Raw genomic sequence first — 16584 nt, 5'->3', positions numbered from 1 at the left:
GATTCGCTGAGAACATTAAGAGAGAGGACAGGGTTCTTGCTTGGTTTGGCCTAAGTTAGCATGGAAAGATCTCAGTGTGCCCTGCTTTTATGTGGGACTGCACCCAGAAGACTTAGACCCCAACAATCAAGAAGTCTTTACCGGGTATTTATGTAAACATTACTCCTCAGCACTTTCTCTTCCTGCAATGTCCTCAGAGAAGAGCTTTCTGGATGAACTCTCTTCTGTGGTGGGCTGTAACTTTAAACCTTCCCAAGGTGATATTTCTGTACTGTTTAACTCTCATAGTCTGCCCCAACATCAACCTCCCTATATGTGGTTTCTCTTATTTTTTCCTTCTATCCTTACCATCCTAATTAACAATCTTCTGATTATTGGGTGAAAGCAGACGCTTGCTTCATTTATTCATTCATTCATTGACTCAGAAATGCATGAAGTGCACCAAATGTGTGCTAGGCATTGGGGATACAGAGCATGAAATGGTTCCTCAAGAATGACTTTATGGAAATGTAAATAAGCAACTAGAATATGCAGGCTCAGCATCTGTAATTTGAAATCCCAACTCTGAAATGCCCCCAAGATGAAAACTTCAGAGCACCATGTATAGGACACAGGTAGAAAATTCTAGTCCTTGAAATCTTGTTTCATGTACAGATTATTATTATTTAAATTATTTATTATATAATCAATAGTTGATCCTTAAATTAGGACTATGATTTTGGTTAAAAAGTTTATACTCTGGTTAATAAAATTCTCTAAAAATATTTTTTGTACTATATATCTAAAGTATATGTGAAAAATAAATGAATTTCATGCTTAGACATGGGTCCCAAACACAAGACATTTCATTGAATATGTGTAATAAATGTGTCTTTAAACTCTAAAATCAACATGCAATGTTATAACTAAACTCTGTATGTATGCTAAAGTTACTAGACCTCCCAAGGAGTGACAAGTATGAGTGGGAACCGTAGGGTATGGGGGAGGGATGTCCATTGAGGAACCATTCACAAAGAAAGTGAAACTTCAGCTGATGTTCAAACATTAAAAGTAATTATGTCACTCACTACTCACTGTTTTCTAGGCACTGTGAAAAATGCAATCCATGAGTTTTTATTAATCTACCTCTAGGTAGTAAGGTTTGTCCCATTTCATGAAATCATTGAGATTCATAATCAATATTTGAGGCCAGGCAAAGTAATTCAAGCTAAGGTTCATCAGACTATGTGGTGTGTGTAATCATGAACGTGAAGATACAAGGGCAGGGCTGTTTCCTTCCTTTCCACATCCTTGTTCTATGGAAAGAGAAGATGCACCCAAGAGCTTGAATACTCAGCAGCCCTTGCAGAGATGAGACCAGGATAATAGTGTTTCTCAGCACACCTGCCTGCCAGCTGTTCAGCTGGTGCTGGGCTTTGCCATTTGATCTTTATTGTTATTTTAAGTGTGTGTGTGTGTGTGTGTGTGTGTGTGTGTGTATGGGGGGTAGTCTCACAGTGTAAAGGCATGGTACCTGGCTCTTCATTTCTTTAGAAATATCTGAATGAATGCTTCCCTTCTGTTGAATAGCCAATGTGCAATGAATGGTTCTTTACATTTCATTATGGAAAATGTCACAGATGCTTGGGAATTCATGGTTTGGGGAAGCACAATTATGATAAGCATTCCTAGTCCTCTTTTTCCTGATATAGGTAGTAGCCAGTTCTTTAGTGAAGCTCCTCCCACCTCAGGGGAGTGGAGCTTCCAGCTCTGCTTTACATAGTTCAATAACCTTACAGACCCTGCCTCCCTTCTGTGAGAGGAGGCTGCTGTCTCACCCAGCCTTGTTCTCAGGGCTTCAAAGTATACAGGGAGTAGGAAACCCTGAGTAACTCCTGAACTCAGTGTGTAGGAGGTGTGGTGTCACCTCCACAGTCTAAGTGGCTTTGGTAATGAGATCTGACTAGGGACAGAGCCCAGTCCTCTCTCCGGATAAGCAGCTGTCTCATGGAGGAGTTATCCAATGGTATTATCACCACTGAGCTGGTGCAAGATTCTGATCTGGTGAACTTCACACCACACCTCCAGTTTACGTAGGTAAAAATATGTCTCTGCCTGTTGAATATTTCTTCTGAGGCTCTGTGGTTCTGAGCATACTGAGCCAGACTGCAAATCAGAACCCTAAACTACCTCAAATTGAAATCTCTCTTGTTCTAGTAAATTGTAGCTCTCAGGGCCAACTTCACCTGAGGAGCTTTTGAAAGATGGCAGGGCTGACACTCCAGCCTAAGCCTTGTGATGTCATCGCTAAGGGACTGGAGGAGGAGGCCTTGCAGTGAGTTGACTGGGTAATGAATGGCAGGCCAAGGGTCATGGTTCCAGTGCAGAAGGGTTCAATGTTAAGCTTGCACTCTGGTGATCTGGAGGACATTGAAACATGGTTTGATCTGGAGGATTGGATCTGATACCTGATTGCTTATTTCTGGCACCAAATGCCCAGGTGACTTCTATGCTGCTGTCTGAGGTACCATACTGGAATGTGACCCATTTTACTTTTCTTCAGTATTTCCTTGAATTAGAGCAGTGGTTCTTAACCTTCCTAATGCTGCCACCCATTAATACAGTTCTTCATGTTGTGGTGACCCCCAACCATAAAGTTATTTTTGCTGCTACAATATAACTTCACTTTTGCTATTGTTAAGAATTATGATGCAAATATCTGATTAGTGATCCCCAAAGGGGTCTGGACCCACAGGTTGAAAAACACTGAACTAGAGGACTATCTAGACTCTTTCTTACTTCTTTGCATCCTTAATTCAAGAGCCCTATCCAAAATACATTTAATGAGGCACAGGATAACAGAGGCTTCCAACCCATTCATCCCACTCAGGAATTCATTTTGGCAGGATTAGCAGTGACATGGAGTATACAGAGACCTGGCTTTGAAAACCCAGACATGTGATCAACAGGATTTTTATGCAGCTACTTTAAAAAAAGAAATTATGACATTTGGAAGAAAGTGGATACAACTGGAAATCATTGCCAAGCAAAATAAGGCAGATTCAGGAAGTTAAGTATGCATACTTTCTCATATGTAGAACCCAAGTTTAAAATTATACATACATATGTACCACTTTATACTTATGCTCATATATGTGCTTGTAGGTTACAAAGCTAAAAAGGGGATCATGATTATGGAGGAAAAGATCTTGGGGAAGCTGGGAAATAGATAGGGTAATGGAATATATTCAATAGGAAAGCAATTGTGATTAACTGAGGGCAGAAGGAGCTGGAGGTGGGAAGGCCACACGGAAGGGTGGGGGGAGTGGAGTGAATGGAAACAATGTATAATAACACATAGGTTTGAAGGTGAGATTCATTACTTTGTATGCTCATATAAAAAATCAGTTTAAAAGAAGGGAGAGAAGGAATCCAGGCCACGGGATATCATGTTTGTTTTGTACAGGTGCCAATTTTTCAACACTTGGACTTTGGAAACACATTTTAAAAGGCCACCCTTAAATATCTTAAATGTATCTTAAATGTTCCTTCTGCTTATTTTGACCCTCTATCCTCATGCTAGAACAACCAGTTATTACTGATTCTTATTTGATGCTATGCAGTAATTCCTTATCCCAGCCCAGGCTTAGACAATGACCACTGCCTGGAACTATTTCTGGGGAAGAACCATGTGTGGGAGTGCAGCAGATAGCGTGTCCTGTGGGATGCAAGCTTCCATTTGGGGCTGGCACCTGTGTTTGGATGATGGGAAAGGATGCTTTTCTTTCATTGTCATTATTGGGGGTAATTACAGCCCTGCCCAGGAGGCTACCAGGTTCTCTGTAACCCTGGGTGGCTTATGACAGGGCAACCATCTGTCTTAGCCTGGGTGGAGGGTTTTAATTATCTATTTAGATGATAGTGTTAAATTTCCTCACATAACTGCCATACTTGCACTTAGCATATAAAAGGTGCCAGCTCAGTTGAGGAATGAGCAGCCTGGCTTCTATTCCCATTAACTCCCTTTTTGTCACTGAGCAAGTTAGGCTGTCAGTTCCAATGACCCTCCCCCAAAAGGTTGCTTCCCAGGGACTCATTCTGTACCTTATGATGAATCCATACAACTTAATTTTGCACCTGCACTTTTTGGAGTGTGTTCCCCCCTCCTAAACCAGGGTTTTCATTATATTCCATGAAGAGAAAGGAGGATGACCTTTTTATACCTCACATAGCAATCAAGTGGGTAAAGATGAGTTTGTATTCTCAAAATGGAAAACCTGAACCATACCTGAACCATGGGGCTATGGGTACCTAGAATCACCATTTAAGAAAAATGAAAGGTATGGTGACCCACACCTTTAATCCCAGCACTGAGCAGACAGGCAGGAGAGTCACCTACAAGTTCAAGACCCATCTGGGATGTAGACTGAAGCCCTGTATCTTTTAAAGATGTAGGGCTTTTTAGTCTGTTAACTGTGCCTGGGTATGGACATGAGGAAGGTGTTAATGTCAGCCCTGTGCAGTGGAAGCCTTTGGCCTCTCATTAGCTTCAACACTAGAATGCTCTTACCCAGAGCATTCTTCCAAGTTCTCATTCCTTCTCTGTGGAGAGGATCCCAAATTCCTGTTAGCTTTAGAGATCTTCAGAGATTTCTCACTGAATCCTCACTCACCCTCATCCCCAGGGTGATTAAACAACAACAACAACAACAACAACTTTGTTATCTTCAATTTTGCATTTTTTTGCATGGCATCTGAGAGGATAGTCCTGTACCGGCTCTTCTATGTTACATGTTTCTGCATCTCTGGCCAGCCAGACCTGGGACACAGATGCCCAGAGTACAAGCCTCATCCTCTAAATCACCATGGGCCAGTCCCACCCCGTTCCATCCTTCTGCTTCTGTCTCAAGCTTCCTAACTTGTGCTGTGTTTCCTTTCTCAGTTTCTGTGTCCTCTTGGCATCCCTCGAAAGTGACCATTGCTCCTTGCCTAACTAAATCCTATGTAAGACTAGTTCTGAAGTCATATAAATATCACTGTCCTTGTGCATTCTTCTCTAATCCTCCTTCCCTCCTGTGCTTCAGCTCTGAGAACCACTTACCTATTGTATTGTGCACTTTTGTGGTCATACTCTTGAGTACCAGCCTGTCTGCTGCAGGGCAGAAGTGTCCTGTGGTAAAGATCAGCTATGCATGCCTCTACTGCTTCCATCCAGCACTGAATGGCTCCTGAGGCTGCCTTGGAGGGACAGTGTACTAAGTGCTCACAGGCCCCCTCAAACAAGGAATGACAAGCCCAGAATCTCCCCAAGGATGCTCTGGTGCTATCATTTTCTTTGCTGTCTTTGGAGATCATTGACAAAGGGGTCCAATGAATCCAAGCTCCCCACTGAGCTGCATGAGACCTCTTGTTTGTCAAAACCAAATTTTTATTCAATTGATTTCAGAGAACTTAATTGGTTTTTATTAGTGACTCATGAGCCAGCCAGTGCCCTTTCTCAACATCAGAAGGAATCCCACTGGGTGTGGCTGAAAAGCTGGTTTGTGCAGGGTAGCCTGGGCTGCCATGGAAACAGAATGATGCAGAATGATGCTTTTTATTACAACAATTCTTTAGGTTACTCTCCCCATAAGGATTAAACCGAGGTGGGGGGTGAGAACTTTTATGGAAGTTCACGCTTAGCTGAGCCCTTTCCAGTTGGTTCTTCTGACTCTCCTAGGTGTTTTGTTTTGTTTTATTGTTGTTGTTTTGTTTGTGTGTGTGGGGGGAGACTCTTTAAGGATTATTGTTGTTATACCACACTTAGTATTATTGACCGTGTGGTCTGCTCTGTTGGGCTCCAGGCAGGATCCCAGTTCTGAACAATGGCTTCCTTTACTTGCTCCTGATAATTCTTACATTTTATCCTCATCTTCTACTCCCACTTTTCAGAGAACCCAGAGCTCCAGGCAACCTGCCTGGAAGAGGGTCATAAGAGGCCACAGAAACAGCTGATCTGAACAACGGGGAGCTCTTGGTCCCCAGACTGATAGCTAGGAAACCAGCATAGGACTGATCCAGACCCCAGGAATGTGGGTGTCAGTGAGGAGACCTCGGAAATCTCTGGGGCCTCCTGTACTAGATCAGTACTTATCCCTAGCATAGGTGTGGACTTTGGGAGCCCATTCCACATAGAGGGATACTCCCTGAGCCTAGACAAAACGGGGTGGGCCTAGGCCCTATCCCAAATGATATGACAGACTCTGAAGACTCCCTATGGAAGGTCCCACCCTCCCTGGGAGCAGAAAGGGTATGTGATAGCTAAGGTGTTAGTTGGAGGGTGGTGGTAGGGGGAGGAGGGGAGAGAGAGGGAACTGGGATTGACATGTAAAACAATCTTGTTTCTAATTCAAATTAAAAATGGAAAAAAAAAAAAAAAGAGGCCATTGCTCATTGCTGCCTCTTGCCATTACCATCTAATTCCGGGATCAATACCACCTGCTAAAGCTGCAGGGGGTTCTTCTAACCTAGCTGCCCTCTGCCCAGTATTCAAATTAAAGGCATGGAGATGAGGCTTGCTGACATTCTTTTGTCTGTGGGACTTCCTGTAGAGCAGGGCTCAGTGGCCAGAAGCTGAACAGCTGGGAGCCTGGGACCTTCTTTTTGCTCACTCTTCCTCTCCTTCCATGGTATGAAAGGTGCCCTCCGCAGGTTGTCTGAAAGGATGACACAACTCTTGTTTGTCTGTGCCTGTCATGTGCTAAAATGGGGTTCATGATGCTCCTGATGCTACCAAGGAAACTAAGCCTCAGAGAGCAGAGAGTTATCATTCCAACTAGGACTCCCAACAGGAGGAAAATTCTCCTCCTACCCCAAATTCACAGCCCCGCCCATATTGACATTCCTGTTTCTCTAGGATTCTTGCCCTACAGGTCAGTGATCATACTTTGGAGCTCATCCCGTCATTAAGCTAATGGCTTATTCCATTAGTGTTTGGACATTTCTCAGCATGTGTGGTAATCTACATATGGTGCCACCAGTAGCCAGGGTAGGAGAGAGATCGTACCATTGCTTCTTTTTAGCTTCGGAGCCCTGGGAAATGATCAAAGCTGTCATCAAAAATGGAACATACTCCCCAACCATGTCAGGATTGCAGTAATGAATGCCTATGGAAAGAGTCAGCATATTCTAGGCCTATAACCTGCACTCTGTGATGTTTTCCTTCTCCCTTAGTGTCCCTTGTTCCCCCTGTGCTCCTATACTATTGCAGGCTGCTTTTAAAAACAAACCTATAATCCTTTTAAGGCCAGCAAAGGACCAAGTGGGCTGCAATGGGAATGACAGACATCAACTAAGCCCCTGGAAAACTGTAGCCTGATTAGCCTGTGTTAGACCCCGGGAAAACTCAGGTATCCGGGGTCCCAGGCCACGACCACAGTCACCCCAATCACCAGGCAGATTCGAGAGCTTGATGCAAACTGCATGAGGCTTTTTTGTAATTTAACAAGCTAACACCATGTTAGCTCGGCTCTTTCACCCACCTGCCATGGCGGATGGCTAACAAAGACAGCTCCTAGGGCCTCCCTAGAGATCTTATAGGACAAGGTAAGGGGAGTGTCTAGGGGTACGCACAGGCTCAGGATTGGCATGCCTCCATGCTTGGAGGGCTTGCCCTGTGTTGATTGGTCAACTGGTTGTTATGGCCTATAGGCCCTCCCAGGGTGGTTGCTATACTTTGTGGGTCATTGCTGTGCGCTTGTCCGTAAAGCACACCCAGGGTCGTAAAGCATAGCGCCACCAGCTAACTTCTGATTGGTTCCTTGTCACGAGGCAGGCATTTGACTTTCTAGTGTCTAGGACAAGGTCAGTCAAGCACGTGTTCGGCCATTATGGCTGCCGAAAGGGGAGCTGGTCCCTTCACCTGAAAGGCCAGCTCCAGGTCAGGGCTGGTGGTGACAGATGTTTTGGTGGTTCTCTTGCTGGTAGGAGGCTTACGAAGGAGCAGCAGATGTTGCATCTGGGTACGGCTTTCAGCACCAGGGCTCAGTTTGTCAGGGAGACCCTAGAGGGGAATGTCATACTGCTTTTTCAAGGGCTCCTTTGGAATATTCCAGATCCCATGGGCTTATGAAAGCTTTTGTACCAATTGTGGTATTTTGGAATTCACTTATACCAAATCCCAGGTGTCAGGGGTTGACTTCTTAAGAATTTTATGAGACAATTGCTAAGTAACTGCCTTGATTAAACATTTATTTAAGTCTATAATTAAATGGGCCACATTAAAATCAAAAGTAGTAGATACTTGAGGCATTCCTAATTAGCTTGTAAGGTTTTATTCTTACCTATGCACTTAAGATTATTTACATCTATTGTATCTGAGTGGCAGAAATTCAATGCAGTGTTTGGTTATTGTACCTAGAAATCAACAAGGAAGAAAGTATTTAAAGCAAAAAAATGGGTAAACATTGTGTATCATGGCCAGCATTTAAAAATACATTTCTCAGGGAAACAGTTCACAAAAGTCTACTTTAATACCACTGCCAGAAATCCAGAGGGATTACTCCAAACCAGAAAAAAAAAAAAAAAAAAAAAAAAAAAAAAAAAAAAAAAAAAAAAAAAAAAAACCAAAGCCTATGGGCTCTGTCCCCAGTGACTCGAATCTGCTGGTGTGCTGTAGTCCTCATAGGACTGGTGGAAAAGGTTGTATTCTGGGGATGTATTGATTTGAAGACAAACTGAACATCCAAACTTAAGCCAGGGAGGGGAGATATGGCTTATTTCTTGTGACAATGCTTATTGATCCTGATGGCTTTTTCCCAAAGAGTGCTGAGAATTTTGAAGTCTTGTGTAGGCTACTGGGGCAGGGGAGCCTAGAGATTGGGAAAGGAGTGGGGAATAGAGGATATGCTATGTCTCCTACTGATGTCTGATCCTACTGGTATGGGCAAGGCAGGTTTGATGTGGGGATTATCTTTACCCTTAATAACAATATAAAAGTTGATCTTTTAAGTGTGCACCAGTGTATTCATTGTTAATGGGAAGAGCCAACAATGGGTCTTAAAGAAATGAGCAGAAGTATGAGGAGCAGAATATTTGAGGAGTCTTGAAGCATTTTCCTTAAGTATCTATTTTCTCATGGTAGGGAGAAGCAGTAACTTCAGAGTGGAGGGAACAGACAGACATGATTAGTAGAAAACCAACCATGGCTCCAGTTTTTCTTATAGCACTCTCAGAACACAGGGCACTTCTGATTCCAGGTTGCAGGGATGAGTCCCCACAGACTACGTAAGCAATAATTCGTGCCACACACACCAGCGTGGCATCCTCTCATCCTGACCCTGTCTACTTAGAGGTAGAATGTTATCCCCCAGTCCTTGTCTGTCCCCACTTCTAAAGCTAGTTGCAAGACTTGAGTTACTTTACTTGTGCTTCTGACTGAGCCATATAATTTGGGGTTACCCCACACCCTCCTTTGATTTAATTAATATCCTGGAGCAGCTCCCAGGACTCAGAGATGCTTTTGTGTTTACTGTTTATTAAAGGGGATGATGGATCCATATAGCAATGTATAGGAGAATGGGCTCTGGGCTTCTGGGCCCTGTCTGGGAACTTCACTCTCTAGAACAGCAGTTCTTAATATGTGGGTCATGACTCCTTTGGGAGTCATATATCAGTATCAGATATGATTCATGACAGTAGCAAAACTACAGTTATAAAGTAGCAATGAAATAATTTTATGGTTGGGTCATCACAACATTGAAGAAATATGTTTAAGTGTTACAGCATTAGGAAGGTTGAGAACCACTGCTCTAGAACCTTTTACATGTCCGACAGTCTGGAAGCTTTCTCAAGTCTGGCCTGTAGAGTTTTGTGTAGACATCACTGAGCAGGAAGGAGTGCCAATAGCTTGGGTAGAAACAACCACTGGCCTGTGAGTTTGGGCTTTTCTGCATGTCTTCCTTGAAGCAAGAGGACATGTCTAGAATGGAGGTCTCATCTCTGCTATTACACAAGGGAACCTATGGGAATTTTATTATGGCCCACTGTAAGTGAGAAATACTGGGAAGTGAGGTGGTTTGAATGAGAATGGTCCCATAAGCCCATGTGTCTAATGCACAGCCATAGAAAGTGAGAAAGAGAGGTTTCGAGTTTCTATGACCGTCTTCAGAAAAGATTGATTCTAGATTTTGTGCCCTGACTTATGCAGGAAACTCTTGATGAAAACACCCAAGTTCATGTCATTTTATTGTATATGACATTAACCAAGTAAAGAGGGAGAGATTAAAGCAGAAAAATGGACAACTCTGTAAGCCACACTTCTCTGTAGGATAAACTGAGAAGGGCACATCACTTCTCTGGGAACATTGCTCAGACAACTTTCACCTAATAGTGAGCTAGTAAAGGAGACCAGGCTGAGAACACAGTAGTTGCTAGATTAGTGTCTCCAGAAGTTAAGTTCTCAAAGCTTATGAAGTTTAAGGTACTGACACTGACTGCAAAGGCTTTAGGAAATAGTCATCATGGGCCCTTGAGTGGGCTCATGGACCAGAAAATGGACATTTAGAGCAATAATGGGAAAAATTATAGGAACATCTACAGTTAGATAATAGTACTTTGATTATATAATGTCTTAGAGGGGATATTGGGCCAAGGTGACAGAGAAACTCTATTTTGTAGCTTTTCTGTAAATCTAATATTTCCAAATGGAAACATTTTAAATTTGTAAGTATTTAAGGGGTGACTCATTTCGAACAGGGAACCTAGAGAGTGGGGAGTTTCTTCAGGTCACCCGTCCCAGTGTGATAGATAAAGGCTTTCTCTGTTTATAAGTTAAAACAATAGAATCTACCATCCAAGGGCAAATCGTACTAAAGGATTGCACTAGCAAAATGGCCACCAGCCACTGAGTTCATAAGGAGGCCGGTGAAGTTTCCTAGTGACTGATGTGTAATTAGGTAACTGATTAGAGAACACTTACCCAAGACTGAACTGGGAGTGGTGACTTGAGGCACATATGACTGACCTGTTCCCAAATTTCCATGCTACAGCATGTCACATGGACTATTTTGACAACCCCATCTTTACTGCAGTTTCTAAGCAAGAGTTGAATACTCTTGAATGTTACCTGCTATTTGCCTGACAGACTCAGAAGATGGCAGATTTGGCTTCATTTTCCAAATGGTCATTGGGTCATTTGTTCTTCAGAGAGGCACTTAGAAAATAAGAAGGCAGCCTTTGGTGATGTTTGACTAGGACTCCCCAATAAAGTTAATAATCCAGTGTGTTCTGTCCCATCAGCACCATCTCACAATGCATCCTGGAGTGTTCCATGCTGTTTTTAATCTTCCATGACCAAAGTTTAAAATACTTCTTTGCCTACAGCCATGGTGAGCTGTCTGCCCTTACTCCACTCTTTCCTCAGTCCCTCTCCCTTCTTGCTTCCTAAGCATCAAGGACAGGGTGGCAGAAGTGAGCCTCATGCCTAGGTGTGAGAACCAAGGGCAAGCAGGGACCAGAAATTCATAACCTAAAAAAATCTCAGTCTGGTGGCACAATCCTCTAATCTTAGCACTTGGGAGACTGAGGCAGGAGAATCAGCACAAGTTTCAAGCCAGCCTGGACTTGGAGAGAGATCCTATTTCAAGAACACACACCAAAAGATGTTTTTAAAAGAAAAAACTTAAATATTGGTGCAACAGTTAAAACATCAATATTAATAGTACCATGTCTACTCAGTATGCCTAGGAGGGCTTTATTACTGGCCTAGAGCCATGGCTAGTACTGTGTCTATAGTGAATTTTGCTGCGCATTTAAATATGGCAGTCTTTTTGAAGCCAGAGGTCACTTACTTCATTGACTGATCCACATACTGGGATCTTCCTTGTCTCTTAAATACGACATAGGCTTTCATTTACTAAAGCTACTCTTCTAAGGGGTCCTAAAATAGGTCTGTAGAATTTACAAGGGAAAGGCTAACCCAATCCCATGCTTCTCCTGCATGTCTATACTTCTTGACATAGTTTCAAATCGTAAGGAGAAACTCCATAATGAATCTCTGTTGTTTGATTGATCTTTCCATCTTCAATTAGTCGACTTTCTAGAAAGACATGCTGACACTAATTTTATATTTGATGATCAGCAGAACCTAATGAGAAAGGTAAATCTGCTGCCATTGCATTAAACACTACATAAAAAGCAGGTACCAACCTTGAGTGCTGCAGTGACCCCAGAACTGTTTAGAACACTGCATACATTTGTCATCCAGTTCATATGCCATTCTCAAACTGGCCTGTTAAAGAATGCTTAACTCTCTGAGTAACTAAACTCTGAAGCTGGGACTACAGGCTCCCATTTCCTCCTCATCTAAACAGCATATGGACCCTGTGTAGACACTGCCAAATGTGACATGCACATCACATTTGGCTTGCCTTTACCATGTCTGTTTTCCCAAGAGACAACAAACCCAGGAGTACAAAGACTGCATTTCTCTTGTTCACTGTCACATCCTTACACAACACAAAACACATATTGAATAGTCAGTAAACATTTGGTTTGTATTGAGTTACATTCTAGCTGAAATATCAAGGATGTTGAGACTGCACAGGCAGGGCATTTGAATCCAGCCTCACCACAAACCAGCTGTGGGATCTTGATGGAAACTTCAAAATTCTCTGAATTTATCAACAGTAGCTATAAAAGTCCTGTTGTAGTTAATATGTTTCCTCTTTCCTTCCTTCTTACTGGAGTACAACTCCTCAAAATTGATTTTCCAATACCAAGTGTTCAATCCTGAGATCATGTACATAAAAGTAACATTAAACATACTTGTTACGATAAATTTTTCCACCAAAAGTCGCCGAGCCCTACCGCCATGTGGGCGGTCTCCACCAGCTGCCTGAGTTCTGCCCACCATATAGATGGACAAAATAATACAGAGACATATTAGGTACAAAGTTGCTTGGCCAATGACTAGGATTTCTCATCTGTTAGCTCAGTCTTAATTATCATAGATCTATATATTTTATAAGACTTATCTTATCTGACGCCTTATTGGCATCCCTCCTTGCCAGTGGATCACATTGCACTGCTGGAGGAAGAGCAGAGGGGAAAAAGGACACTTCCTGTTTCTCCTTTCTTAAATATGAGTCTCCTTGCTATGTCACTTCCTGCCTGGAACACCACTTCTCTACTACATTTCCCAGAATCCTCTTTGACTCCTAGTCCTACCTAACTAGCTGCCTCATTGGCCAAACAGTATTTTATTCAATAATCAATAAGATGAATATACACAGTACATTCCCCATCACATACAGGTTTTACTTACATATTTAGGAGCATATATATGAAATAATGGTTAAGAAAAACTCATGCATTTGAATGAGAGCAAGAGGGTTGCATGGGGAGATGCTGTAGGGAGGAAAGGGGTAAATGATATTTGTTTAGTTAGTTGACAATGTCTCTACAGTCTTGGTTGAGGTTCTGGTAGCAGGACAAACTATGTTTGATGTCAGGGCTTTCTAGCAGACTTCAGGAACATACGGGTTCTATCTCTAGATTTATGTCTAATAGACTCTAATTGGAGGCAGTTCACAAATACATCTGCCAAGAAATACTGGATTTCATTTGTTTTTAAAATTTTCCATATAAGTGTTGGTGAGACTTCAGGTGAGTGAGATGCTCTGGGATGGTCCCCAAATGTTTAGTTTATTTCAACTCAATCTTTAGTTTTAATTATTCATACTTGGCTTTACATTAAACTTCATGATAGAGCCATGTATTAAAATATTAATATGCTATACATGAGCCAAATACAATATCAAGAAATTTATATACCAAAATATAACACAGAGCTTTTATCTCAATCCTATAGTTAAGTGTTACTGATGAACAACATGGAGGCTTAAGTAGTCCAATAGTCTCCAACTACAAAGCAATTTTGTGGCAGAGCCAGAATTAAATCTGTCTAGATCTAAACCTTTCCCCTGCATCTCACCAAGGGTAAATAAAAACAGAGAGGTTCCTTATCTATCTAGTGTTTTCATAAAAACACTGCTGGCATATTAACTGGAAAAGCAGAATACAAATGTCTACATGCTGCATGGAGAATCTGCAGGCAGAAGGACCTGAGCACATCACAGAGGAATGAGAAGCTGTGAATCCACAGCTTTCGCATGTATGACTTCATTTTCACTGGTAAGGCTTGTACAATAAATGATAGGTGTTTTTTAAAAAGAATACCCTGCATAATTTAGAGGGGTAATCTGAATGGATAAAGAGATGACTGACTTTGCTCAATATTGCAGTTTATACCACACATTTTTCCCCTGGGGGGACCAGAGATGTAAGAATGCCAGCAAGGCTGATACTGTTTATGTCTCTGAAGACAAGAGTCAGAAAACCAATCTCTGCAAAAGTGAAATATTTTTATTTTCTGTTGATAGAGCTGGTCCTTTGAGAAAAGGTGTGTCTTCAGATCTGGGTGTAAGAATTACATGATCCAGTGAAGGTCAGAAAGGAATAATTATAATCTTCCTAACATACTCCAAATTTCTAATTATTAATATATTTTTGAAATCTGTCCTGGAAGACAAGGTGCAATGCTACATCCTTATAGTTGTATGGCAAAAACTGAAAATAAGGTGGTACATACAAGAAAAAGTTTGCAGATGTCTGCAATATATAATTTTTGCATCAAATTCTAATTGTTAAAATATCAAGTAGACTTGGGCAATTCTCTCTGATTTATCTGCTCATTTTTTCATCAGCCCGTCCCTGTCTATCCATCACTGACAGGTGATGGTCATATATTTACATATGTATTTGGTAGTTATTAATAACAGAGAGTAAAGCTGAAGCACTTTTTGGGGATGCTACACATAAATTCTGATAAGCAGATAGGGTTGACTTTTATGTCCCATTCTCCCATGCTGTGTCTAATGCAAGAGAGTTGGAGACAGAGAAAAGCAACCCCTTGCTTTAGGAGTCCACACAATCTCACAATATTGTTGGCTGAAGTGGTAGATTCTAGAGGATATTTCTTGAGGTGTTGAGCTGTAATGGATAATGTTCTGACCATCTGATTTTAAAAGAGTGGGAAGAATGTCAATCTGGCATTCGGGTAGCTTTGAAAGTATCCAGAAATCACCTTAGACCTCAGAACACAGAAGGCAGATAACTACTTCCAAACACTGAATACTCCTCCCCAAGAAACCCTTAATATTCTTCCAGGAATGAACATATGGGTTTAGATCAGAAAAATTTGATTATAGTCATTAACCAGGTTGACCTGATGCTGATTGAGCATTCAGAAGAGAGTCTTCCGTGCCCCTGAGCTGGTCAGGGAAGGACTGGAGCCATGCATTTAATGTAAAAGCATTAAATGATCTGTGCAGATCTTGTGGGTGCTGCCACATGCTCTGTTTTATTGGTCTTTTGCTTGTATATTTTGTTTTCCATTTTTGTGGAGATTTGGGGGTTGTTTGTATGTTTCTCGGGTTTTTTTGCTTTTATATGTTTTCTTTGTTTATTAAAGAGAGGAAACAAGTTGGGTGTGGAGAGAGGTAGGGGGGATCTTGGATGAATTGGGGTAGAGGAAAACATAATCAAAAATATTGTATGAAAGATTCATTTCAATTAAAAAACCCCTGATTGTCTTCAGTGTCACTACTTAAAAAAACATAGACTTAGAAATGAGGCAGCTAACTTCATTTTACATTAAAAATAAGAATTTGAATTTTTTCAGTACATCAGTAAAAAAATTACATATAGTTTTCCTGAGTCTATTGCAGATGTATAGGTTGATCACAGAGAGAAGAAAAAGTAGAAAAAATGGTATATACTACCTAAATGTTGCAGGAGTTGGATAAAGATGGTACTGTTGTTAATGAGATAAGACTTGAAGTACCATTTAAAAATTCTAGCCACAATTTGAAGGTTGAGAAAAAGAAAGCACATGGAACATGTCATTATTAAAATGAAAACACCTCTTTGTGGGATGAGGAGGAAGAGGTATTGCACCTCTCCAAACAAGGAGTAATGCCTTTGTCTGCAAGGCTTATTTTCCAGTACCATGGACAAGGGCACACAGCTTTCTGTGTGTTCTTTACAGCCATGGCTTTCTGGGGAAGGTTTTCATTAAATCCATTCTAAACCAAAGGAACAGTGGTGGTGTGTTTGTGTAAGTGTGGAGGCAATATATTTATTATTCAGCTTTTATGGCCTTTTATGACCACTTCTTATGCACTTGAGATCGGCATTTCTTTAGGCTTGTCCTGGTGAAAGAAAAGTTCAGGACTATGACTCTAAAGCCTTGTTTGCTGGTGATTTCTTTATAGACACTGGTGTAATCGATCCCTATGTGGATTAGTTAGTGAGAGTGCTGAGTTCTTCCCAGTGTAGTGTACCTAGAGGTTTCCTGACATCAGGCTTGGAGTCATGTCTGCATGACTTGAAAGAAAATTGTAGGAAGAGCCTGTTGTAAAATGAGACAGCCGAAAGGTTTTAATTTGGGGAGTTCCTGCTGTGGGAACTATATCAGCCATTGCTGAATGAGTTGCTGATGTCTGTGTTCTATCCCTGAAGTATGGTGGGATGATTATGGGTATTTTCACTGTAGGAAAGAGAGAA

General features: G+C 41.6%; 1 protein-coding gene across 1 annotated transcript in view; it reads left to right on the top strand.

The window, feature by feature from the left end:
- Positions 1 to 16584, top strand: part of Dock2 (dedicator of cytokinesis 2) — a 377575-nt gene that overhangs the window by 138760 nt on the left and 222231 nt on the right. The gene's annotated exons all lie outside the window — the stretch shown is intronic.

The sequence above is a fragment of the Cricetulus griseus genome, chromosome 7, assembly GCF_003668045.3.
Source record: "Cricetulus griseus strain 17A/GY chromosome 7, alternate assembly CriGri-PICRH-1.0, whole genome shotgun sequence".
Lineage (NCBI taxonomy): Eukaryota > Metazoa > Chordata > Mammalia > Rodentia > Cricetidae > Cricetulus > Cricetulus griseus.
The sequence above is the reverse complement of the archived record's forward strand: the minus strand, read 5'-3'. Positions and strand labels throughout refer to the sequence as shown.